General features: G+C 42.5%; 1 protein-coding gene across 1 annotated transcript in view; it reads right to left on the bottom strand.

Annotated features, from left to right (window-relative positions):
• LOC125452339 (dynein axonemal heavy chain 8-like) overlaps window positions 1–12,185 on the bottom strand; it is a 1,009,221-nt gene that overhangs the window by 722,455 nt on the left and 274,581 nt on the right. The gene's annotated exons all lie outside the window — the stretch shown is intronic.

Genomic DNA, 12,185 nt, shown 5'->3' with positions numbered 1-12,185 from the left:
TTCAATGTAATGTTTTCCTTTCATATATTAGATCACCCACACCCTGCATAGAATTTTTTTTGACAGACAAGTGAGTCAGGAAAAGACGGGAAGGACAGACAGGAAAATGGAATTAAGACCATAATCGGTCACTGTTTCTTCACTGTCCCAGTGTCAAACTGTTGGAACTCCTTTCCTAACAGCACCATGGTTGTACTGACACCCAAAACAAATCATTCAAGACAGCAGCTCCACCGCCATGTCTAAGGGAAACTCGAAGCAAACAGTAAATATGGGCCTTGTCAGTGATGCCCATATCCCATGCATAAAATTAAATAATTAGAATAGCAGTGATCTTCAGAATGATGAACAGTTGAATATCCTGAATGCCATTTGTGAGTTCTATGTTTCTCTGTCCCTGGTTCTTCTCCCATGTTACAAGACTCGAAGCTAGGGGTGCTGCGTGGTGAGAAAGACGGAGAGAGAAGTTTGTGTGCCAGTATTACTCTGGACCTGTGTCACAGTCTTGGGGCCTATCTGGACACTAATTATGTTGGAGGACTGCACTATTGAGCACACTCCAAGCCTGTTCAAAGCAAACTTAAATTGACCATTGAAAATACTGCAGTAGTACTGGGCAATCAGGAGAATTTTAATCACTGGCAGTTTCCTCCTGGACCATTGCTGCAGGCTCCCATGGAGACTTTTCTAGAAATTCAAACATAAATTGACCCATCTGAGGATGTGATTCCATTGCAGCTTACAACAGTGGGAAATGCTGAAATTGGGGCGTGCATCTTAACGCTTGCTGTTTTTGGGGCGACAGGAATTCAGGCCAATATTCATCACCTTAAGACAACGTCTGTAGATTATTTAATGTAACCGTCATCTACTGTATCATTATCATTTCATAATTTACACTTCCACCAGGGTGCAACATTTGGTAGGAACAAGATCAGAAAAACAAAAGCTTCAGTTTCATTCCCACACAAAAAATATCACAATAAGTAAGATCAATAGGATGCAGGAACAGGAATAGATCATTCAGCCCATCAAGTTCACTCTGATCTTATAATTTCCGACTCCAATTCCTGCCCATTCCCCAAAACCCTTGATTCCCTGACTGATTAAAAATCTCTCACCCTTGAATATTCTTCACTATGCAGCCTCATAAACTTTCCATCGTACATATTCTCACAAATTCCCTCTTTTAGAGAAAAAAGTCCTCCTCATCTCTAATGGGCAATCCTTAGTTTGAAATTATGCGCTCTGATCCTAGATTCTTACAAAAGCGGAAACAGCATACAATATAGAACATACACCATAGTACAGGCCCTTCAGCCTACTATGTTGTGCTGACCCGTTATCCTACTCTAAGATCAAACTACCCTGCATACCCTACATTTTACTATTATCCGTGTGCCTATTCAAGTGTTGCTTAAATGTCCCTAATGTATCTGACATCTCCACTTCTACACTATCAGATCCCTAAGAATCATATGTTTCAATAGGGTCTCCTCATTCACTTAAACTACAAAGAGTAAAAGCTCAACCTATTCAAATTCTCATCATTAGGATACCCTAACCCATGAATGGTGAACCCCCGACGGTGAACCTTCTCTGAATGGCATAATATCCTTCCTTAGACTGATGGACTCTGTTCAAGCTTTATCTTTTGTTTTCTTATCTGAAAGTTGCCATTTTGTGGCAACAAATAGAAGTTTTCACCATATTTTCATTGAACCATTGAATCCCTACAGTATGGAGACAGGCCCTTCGGCCCAACAAGTCCACACCAAACCTCGGAGCATCCCACCAAGTAAAATACTTGAGACTTGGACACAGGTGGCATGTACTGGACTGTAGTCCATCTCTTGTGCCCAGAGCATCTTGGGAGATATCCTCTCTTCTTCTGGTGGTAACAGCATTGAGGCTGCAGCCATCACAAACAATGAGGCTTCTTCAATACCAAATGGAGGGGCAGAACCCACATTTTCTGATAGCCTTTCTCGTTGTTCTGAGAGGCCAGATATAGAGTCACAGGACTTAAACATTGACTGCTTCAGTACCTGAAGTGTGACAAAAGGTGATGAACATTGTGCAATCATCAGTGAACATCCTCCGCCCTGACCTTATGGTGGAGGGAAGGTCACTGATCAAGCAGCTGAAGATGACTGTGCATAGGACATTACCTTGATGAATTCCTACGGACATGTCATGGAGCTGAGATAACTAACCTCCAACAACCACAAACATCTTCCTATCTGCCAGGTATGATTCCAACCAATGGAAAGTTTGTCCCCTGATACCCAGTGATTCCAGTTTTGCTAAGGCTCCTTGATGCCACACTCAGAGGAATTGCTGAGCAGATACTGCTTGATAGCACTACTGATGACACCTTTTATTACTTTACTGATGATCAAAGTAGTAGGGTAGTAACTGGCCACGTTGGATTTGTCCTGCCTTTTATGTACAGCAAACACCTGGGAAATTTACCACATTGTCAGCTAGATGCCAGTGTTGTTACTGTACTGGAAGAGCTTGGCTAGGGAAGTGGCAAGTTCTAGTGCACAAGTCTTCAATACTGTTGCTGGAATTTTGCCAGGACCCAATACCTTTTCAGTCCAACTATTTCTTGATTAACATGGAGTGAATCAAATTGGTGGAAGGCAGGTATCTGTAATGCTGAGAACCACTGGAGGAGGCCATGATGGATCATTCATTCGGCACTTCTGGCTGAAGATTGTGGCAAAAGCTGATATGATACACTGATATGACTGGGTCTTCCATCATTAAAAAAGGGGATATATGTGGACCCTCCTCCTTCTGTGAGTTGTTTAATCATCCATCATCATTCATAACTGGATGTCGCAGGACTGCAGAGATTTGATCCAGTTGATTGGTTGTGGGCTCACTTAACTCTGTCTATTGTTACAAACTGGACCAAAACCCCTTCAAAAATGAAGGAGATGGTTCAAACAGCTTTCAGGTTGTCAAATTGCCTTCTGATATTCCTCTGTCCACTGAAATTTCCTGCACTTCTTCGACAAGTTAATCAGTGGACCAACCACACTACTAAAATTTGGTACAAATTGTCAGTAGAAAACATTCAGTCCCAAGAATCATAGTACTGCCCTCTTCATTGTTTGGATGGGTAACTCTCCAGCAACCTTTGTTTTTACACCAAGTGGGGTCATCTGTCCAAGTCCATTGATGTGGCATAGGAATGTGACTTGGGCTGTTGTGAACTCACTCTCAGCCACATTTATCACCAAGCCCACCTCCTGAAGTGGACTGAATAATTCCAATACAGCACAGAATTCCTACAGTGTGGAAACAGGCCAATCAGCCCAACAAGTCCACACCACCCCTCTGAAGAGCATTCTACCCACACCCATCCCCTTACCCTGTCCTTGTAACCTTGCATTTTCCATGGCTAATCCATCTAACTCACACACCCCTGGGCATTACAAGCAAGTTAACATGGCCAATCCATCTAACCTGCAAATCTTTGAACTGTGGGAAGAAACTGGAGCACCCATTGGAAACACACTGACGCTGAACATTGTGCAATCATCCGTGAACATCCTCAATTGGCACTGTGAAACATCAGAACATAGAACATAGAACATTACAGCACAGTACAGGCCCTTCGGCCCTCGATGTTGTGCCGACCTGTCATACCGATCTCAAGCCCATCTAACCTACACTATTCCATGTACGTCCATATGCTTGTCCAATGATGACTTAAATGTACTTAAAGTTGGTGAATCTACTACTGTTGCAGGCAAAGTGTTCCATTCCCTTACTACTCTCTGAGTAAAGAAACTACCTCTGACATCTGTCCTATATCTTGCACCCCTCAATTTAAAGCTATGCCCCCTCGCTAATCAGTGAGCCACTATACTGCCCCGATACTTCAAATATTCCTTCCACTTGTCACAAAAAATCACCAATTCACCTTTGTACACTACACAATTGGGTAATCCAAAAATGACTTTATTGGTTAGTCTTTGAAATGTAGCTGGTGCATTTTTCATATCAAATGGCATAGTTTCACACTGGTAAAGTCCATTCTGTGTAACTAAAGCCAAAAATTTCTTCACTCTCAGATAAAAGTGCCTGCCAGTTTCCTTTGAGTAAGATAACAAAGTTTGAAGCTGGATGAACACAGCAGGCCAAGCAGGAGCACAAAAGCTGACGTTTCGGGCCTAGACCCTTCATGAGAGAGGGGGATGGGGAGAGGGTTCTGAAATAAATAGGGAGAGAGGGGGAGGCGGACTGAAGATAGAGAGAAAAGAAGATAGGTGGAGAGGAGAGTATAGGTGGGGAGGTAGGGAGGGGATAGGTCAGTCCAGGGAAAACGGACAGGTCAAGGAGGTGGGATGAGGTTAGTAGGTAGGAAATGGAGGTGCGGCTTGAGGTGGGAGGAAGGGATGGGTGAGAGGAAGAACAGGTTAGGGAGGCGGGGACAGGCTGGGCTGGTTTTGGGATGCAGTGGGGGGAGGGAACAAACTGGGCTGGTTTTGGGATGCAGTGGGGGAAGGGGAGATTTTGAAGCTTGTGAAGTCTACATTGATACCATTGGGCTGCAGGATTCCCAAGCGGAATATGAGTTGCTGTTCCTGCAACCTTCGCATGGCATCATTGTGGCACTGCAGGAGGCCCATGATGGACATGTCGTCTGAGGAATGGGATTTGAAATACAAGATGCTTGTCCCATGTTCTCAATACAGTCTTCCAGTCTGGAATTGGAATATGAATCTGATTTCATAACTGCATTGACTCTGCAGTAATCAGCATATAAACATCGAATACCATTTGGCTTTGGCACCATCACAATGGGTCAGCTCCATTCAATGCAACTCACTTTGATTATATAAATTTTGAGCATGATTTCAAACTCTTTTTGAACCTGTGCCAACTTTAGAGGGTCAAATCTTTAAGGGCTTTTCTTAATTGGAACATCATTTCCTATATCTATATCAGGCACAATCAAGTTAGTCCTTCTCAGCTTATTCCCACATCTCTCCACGTTATTTGTAATAACTGTTTCAGGGTCATTTTGATTTTCCTCTGGTAGGTAACTCATTAGATTTGAACTTCTTATTTTACAGAAAATGCCTTTGCTATTCACCTTAACTATGCCCTTCATGATTCTATAAACCCACATGCATGAAAAAAGTCCTAACCTATCCCACCTATTTTATAACTCCATTCCTGGCAATATCCTGGTAAATCTTTTCTGAACCCCCTCCAGTTTAATAATATCCTTCTTATAACAGGGCATTCAGAACTGCGCACAGTATTCCAGAAGAGGCCTCACCAACGTCCTGTACAACCTCAACATCATGTCTCAACTTCTTTGCTTAAAGGTATGAGCATTGAAGGCAAGTGTGCTAAACATCTTCTTAACCACCCCCTATACATGTGATGCAAATTTCAATGAACTGTGTACCTGAATTCCTCAGTCTCTAGGTCGTACAACACTATCCAGGGTCCTACCGTTAATTGTATTAATCCTGCCTTTGTTTGTTTTACCAAAATGCACTACCTTGCCTTTATCCAAATTAAACTTGATGAACTTCTGCCCATTTTCCATCTGCCTGAATTTATCATGGTCTGCATTTCCTCATCAAGACTTTATTTTTAAGATAGTAACTTCCTGGGATACATTCACATTCTTCTTCTATGCATGCTTTTCATTTCAACTACTTTATTTTTTTCATCTTTTCATTATAATTCAACTAACCTTTCCGGACTAAAAAACCTATAGTGTCCATCACCTGTTCTTGCCTTTACTCAATCATTTAATCAAACATTGTTTCTGATGATTGAACTTCAACACCCTTATCTTTATTCATTGATTTCTCCTGTTTCAACCTGTGGCTTTGCGACCTTGTAATCACACAGTCAGAAAAAAATCCCAGGATATACTTCCTGTACCACCTCAATTGTCTGATTTTCTACTGATGTTTCAACCATAGCAGGCATCACTCCCACCTGGATCCAGTTATATCACAAACTATATGTCTGAAACAGAGAAATTCTCCATTACTCCTCCCACAGTCCAAAGATGTGCAGGTTAGGTGCATTCGCCATGCTAAATTGCCCTTAGTGTTCAGGGATGTGTAAGTTAGTTAGGCTAGAGGGGGATGGGTCTGTGTCAGATGCTCCGAGGGTTGGTGTGGACTTTTTGGGCTAAAGGGCCTGTTTCCACACTACAGGGATTCTATGATCTATGATTACTCTTACCATGATTTAATTACTTTTCACCAGACTCTCCAACCTCACTTTAGACCTTCTCATCTCTCACCGAAGATTGACTTGGCCCTGTATCAAATAAAGTTTTACTTTCCTTGTCCACTCCTCCCGGTACATGAGTAAACCTTATCCACACAGATAATTTTTTTAAAGGGATCTGGTACTTTCTTACTATCAAACCCCTGGCCAGGCTGTATGTTCTTTTACAGTTCTTTAGCTTCCATTGGGACCTACTTTATCACTTTAATAAACCCCACTTGCTTATCTTGTTTTACCACATCCATTTCCCAGTGCTTTCTTAAACCACCAACACTGCCATTCATGAGTCCTACTTTACTATAGTGAAAACATCTGAGGTATCTTTACTTCTCTTCCCCTGTGATATTATAGACTGTTCATAGACTGAACGAATCAACAAAAGGCAAACTATTGTACACAGTGATAACTCTGTCTGGGATAAGCTATTAAGGTCAAGGACAAACGTATACAGGAATTGAAAGCAATTAGCCATGTCTGGGACAAAAATAAAACAAGGACAAAACTGCTTTGACACCTGCTTAATAAACTAGATGCTTTATACCACAAGGACAACTGACTGCCCTGCAGAAGAATTTAAGGAGTTAACTACAAGAAAGCTATGTCTTCAAACAGACATTTAAGGCCAAATACAAAAAGAAACAAAGAAATTGCTGAAAACAACAACTGCTGGAGACCACAAGTCAGGCAATATCCATGGAGAGAGAGCATGCTAAAACTTCAAGTCTAGATGACTCTTCATCAGAGCTGAAGTGAAGTGTGGAAGGGGGAGCATTTACGCTATAGTTGGGAGGATGTGGGATGTGGATTGATGGGGAAATTCAGGATGTTGATAGTTCAGCTTAAGTGATCAGAATGTGAGAATGGCAGAACAATGGTGTGCCCCACCCCATTGGGCTGTCCGTTCTTTCAAGCCTGGCATTAACACCTGAAGAAGAAGCGAAGTTCCGAAAGCTTGTGTTTTCAAATAAACCTGGTGGACTGTAACCTGGTGTGATGTGATTTCTGACCTTGTCCATCCCAGTCCAACATGGCTCCTCCACATCTTAATCTGAGCAATGAATATTCTTTCTCTCCCAGTACTTTGCACTCCATGTACCCCACGCCCAACTATTGCATAGATACTATTGCTACACACTGTACACTTCACTTCAGCTCTGCTGAAGGATCATCACGTGAAATGTGAGCTTGCTCTCTCTCCATGGATGCTGACTGCCCCATTGTGATCTCCAGCATTTGTTGTTTTCAGTACAGATTTCAGCATCTGCTGTAATTTGCTCCAACAAAGAAATTACTTTGATGAGAAGGCAAGCTGCAGACTTGTAGTAATTTGGATGAAGGGTCTATTTTTTAAAATCATCAGTATATCACCCCAGAGACCAAAGGACTAAATTCTGTATAAGAATGAAACACTAGAACTACTCAACAGCAGAACTTTGAAGAGCAACACTGCAGAAAGGCCAAATTTTGGAAACTTCCAGAGACAGATCACTGTTAGCTGAAGTCCTGATCAGATTTCACCATTAATCAAGCGATAGCTATTAGATTAGAGATAATGGGAACTGCAGATGCTGGAGATTCCAAGATAATAAAATGTGAGGCTGGATGAACACAGCAGGCCAAGCAGCATCTCAGGAGCACAAAAGCTGACGTTTCGGGCCTAGACCCTTCATCAGAGAGGGGGATGGGGGGAGGGAACTGGAATAAATAGGGAGAGAGGGGGAGGCGGACCGAAGATGGAGAGCAAAGAAGATAGGTGGAGAGGGTGTAGGTGGGGAGGTAGGGAGGGGATAGGTCAGTCCAGGGAAGACGGACAGGTCAAGGAGGTGGGATGAGGTTAGTAGGTAGCTGGGGGTGCGGCTGGGGGTGGGAGGAAGGGATGGGTGAGAGGAAGAACCGTAAAATCTCCCCTTCCCCCACTGCATCCCTAAACCAGCCCAGTTCATCCCCTCCCCCCACTGCACCACACAACCAGCCCAGCTCTTCCCCCCCACCCACTGCATCCCAAAACCAGTCCAACCTGTCTCTGCCTCCCTAACCGGTTCTTCCTCTCACCCATCCCTTCCTCCCACCCCCAGCCGCACCCCCAGCTACCTACTAACCTCATCCCACCTCCTTGACCTGTCCGTCTTCCCTGGACTGACCTATCCCCTCCCTACCTCCCCACCTACACCCTCTCCACCTATCTTCTTTGCTCTCCATCTTCGGTCCGCCTCCCCCTCTCTCCCTATTTATTCCAGTTCCCTCCCCCCATCCCCCTCTCTGATGAAGGGTCTAGGCCCGAAACGTCAGCTTTTGTGCTCCTGAGATGCTGCTTGGCCTGCTGTGTTCATCCAGCCTCACATTTTATTATGATAGCTATTAGATTGTAGGCTTGTACTTGCTGACTTGATGGGTCTTACATTTGGTTGCTACATGCAATAAAGTTTGAGTTATTGTTTCAGTACTTGATTGTGAGATTTCTTAATAAGTAGCCAAATTAAAGGTGGTGATTTACCCACAATAAATGGTATCTATGAGTGGACTTTGATAAAAAAAAGTGGCTTTAAGTTTGTCTGAAGTCAAGTTTATCAGCCTTGTGTTCTCAGAAATCCTACCAGAGCTCGAATTAAGAGAGAAGCTACCCCAAGTGATGGTCACGAATTCAAGTGGATGTATGAGGATAGAGGCAATATTTAAATTTTTGTTACTATTGAATTTAGCTTTGGAATCAAGACACACAATCAAGCTGATTGGGAGAACTTGCTTCAGTACTATTTGAATAGGAAATTACCAAAGTGGACAGGGTATTGAGAAACTAGAAATGTATAGAGCAGAAACTTGATATACAAACTTTGCGTTGAAGCAGAGAAATGCCGAGATAAATGAGTTGAAGTCAGAAGTTGAGGAATTACAGTGAGAAAATTCAGAGCTAAAGCAGAAAGTTGACACACTAGAAACTGTCAGTCAGGAAAGGGCTGTTTTCAAGTCTGAAAACACAGAGTTAGAGGAAAATATCGCCAATCAGGAAAAGGTAGCCTGTCTTTTAAATTATCCAAGTTAATTTGAGACTACAAAAAGAAATGCCACGAAGGCACAGAGGCAACTTTGAGATTCAGAAATTAAGGCTTAGGAACTGAAAGTAAATGTAAAGATCTCCAGGCAACACCTACAAATATTGCATCAAATACAGCTGAGCAACAAATGTAGAATGCTGATCATTCGAAATGCCAACAAGAAATTAATGCCTTTAAGTTATAGCTTGGATATATTTAAACACATCCCCACCGGGCTTTTGGCTACAATGGGTTTGCTCTTCATTACTGTCCCCATCGTTATTCCTACCTTCTATTTTTTGTCTCTGCCATTTTAAGTCAACTTTCCTCTTTCATTGTCAACTTCTGAAGTTCAGTAACTGCTTCTCCTTTACTTCTCCTTCTTTCTTCCTCTCCTCTCTCTTACCCCTTTCCTCTGCTAGTGCCAGCTTGTTTTTACTTTTTAGTTCTACCAGAGCAGTTCATTCTTTTTCTTTTTCCTCTGCTTTTAATTGTAATTCAAACTGTTTCATTTCCTCTTCTATATCTTTTTCCCTTGTCATTGCCTCAAATTCGAGCTGTTTCATTTGAATTTTAAATTTAACAATTTCCAATGATTCTGAGTGCATTCTTGGCAACTGTAAATGCAGACCTATTGCTGCAATTGTCTCCCCTTCACAGACCCAGGCAAATCCAATTTCAGCTTCTTTGACAATTCCAAAAGCTTTGCCTTGCACACCTCCTGTAAAACACCAGAAGTGATTTCCTCCACCCCCAGAAAACTCTTAATGACTGAAGGAGCCATTTTTACACAAGGCATACCCTGTTTAAACCAACTGAATGTAACACCCAAAATAAAAACACCAACATTCAACACTTAGAGATAGTAAGAACTGCCGATACTGGAGTCAGAGATAACACAGTGTGGAGCTGGAGGAACACAGCAGGCCAGGCAGCATCAGAGGAGCAGGAAAGTTAACGTTTCAGGTCGGGACCCCTCATCAGAAAATTTCAACATTCACTGTCTTTGAGTCCAATAATCTTAAGCCCAACCTAAAATTTTGATCCCAACTAGAGCCCTCAAGACATTTGCTTTGGACCAGACCAGACCCCCTTCAAATATATCAAGGAGATAGCCAAGACCCTAACTTTTATTTTATTTAAACGCAACTGTATATTTCTGTGTTCTGGATGTAATTCAATTGGCTACATTACTTGGCTTTAAGCAAAACACATTTTACTCATTCTACAGTTAAAATACAAACAAAAGAAAGACAAACTGCTTTAACTTTAACTCTACTTGCAAACTCAACAGATGATTTAACTACTGAACTGTTCCAATACAATAACATCCCATAAACATACTTTTGGCAAAGGCAAAGTCAGTCCAACAGATTGTCTGACATGCGATTCTAGCAGCAGAGAGAGAACCAAGTTTTATGCCGTGGCAGCAAGATGTATAACAGCTTCCACAGCCAACTTTAAAACCAACAACTACTGCAAGCTCAACTAAAGCCCTAGTTCTGGGGGGGCCTAACTCTACCCCTTCATGCTGCTTCTGTTGTTCCAACATTAACAAAAACAAGGCCTTACAAACTGTTTCGTCTATTGGTTTGGAAGAGACAGATAAGCATCCATAGCTCCGAACCACTCTTCAAAAAAAGCTAGGACAAAATACACTTCTTAAAGCCAAAGTATCATCACATTATCACTTGCTGCTTGGCATGCTAGTAGTCTTGTTTGGTTGACACCTCATTTTTAGGTATGCCTGATGCTTCTTCAGGCATGGCCTTGAACTCTTCATTGAACAATGTTGATCCCCTGGCTTGGGGTTAATGGTCAAGTGGGGAATTCGCTATCCCATGAGGTTGCAGATTGTGCTGGAATAAAGTTCTGCTGATGATGGTAGTTCATTGTGCCTCATGGATGTCCAGTCTTGAGCTGCTAGATCTGTCTGAAGTCTGACCCATTTAGCACAGTGACAGTGTCACCCAACATAATAGAGGTTTATTCTCAATATGAAGGCAGGATTTTGTCTCCACAGAGACTGTTCAGTGGTCACCCTTACCAATACTCTCATGGAAAAATATATCTGCAGCCTGCAGATTGGGAAGGATGAGGTCAAATATGTTTTTCCCTCTTGTTGGTTTCCTCACCACCTCTGCAGACACAGGCTAGAATTTCTGTCCTTTAGAACCTGAACAGTTCAATCAGCAGTGTTGCTGCTGAGCCATTCTTAGTGGAGGATAGTGAAATTCCCCACTTAGAGTACACTTTGTGTCATTGTCGCTCTCAATGCTTCCTCCAAGTGTGGTCCAACATGGAGGGGTACAAATTTATCAGCAGACAGATGGCAGTACACAGAGGTATCCTTAGACATCTAATCCAAAGTCATGAGGCTCCATGGGTTCTGGAGTCAATGTTGAGGACTCTCAGGGCAATTCTATCCTGACAGCATACCACTGTGCCACCAGTTCTGGTGGGTCCGTCCTGCTGGTGGGATAGAAAATATCCAGGGATGGTGTTGGTTACGTTAATTCTGTTTTTTTCTTCGCGGATGTTGCCAGACTTGCTGAGCTTTTCCAGCAACTTTGTTTTTGTACCTGGTTTACAGCATTTGCAGTTCTTTTTGGTTTTTATGGTGTTGGCTGTGTTTGAGACATAATCATACTGGATGTGAGTTTGTCGCTGAGCTGCAAGGTTAGTTTTCAGACGTTTCGTCACCATTCTAGGTAACATCATCAGTGAGCCTCTGGTGAAGCACTGGTGTTATGTCCCGCTTTCCATTTATCTGGTTAGGTTTCCTTGGGTTGGTGATGTCATTTCCTGTTCTTTTTCTCAGGGGATGGTAGATTGGCTCCAAATCAATGTGTTTGTTGATGGAGTTCCGGT

This window comes from Stegostoma tigrinum, chromosome 4, assembly GCF_030684315.1.
Source record: "Stegostoma tigrinum isolate sSteTig4 chromosome 4, sSteTig4.hap1, whole genome shotgun sequence".
Classification (NCBI taxonomy): Eukaryota; Metazoa; Chordata; class Chondrichthyes; order Orectolobiformes; family Stegostomatidae; genus Stegostoma; species Stegostoma tigrinum.
Note: the sequence above shows the minus strand (reverse complement) of the source record. Positions and strands in the feature narration are given on the sequence as shown.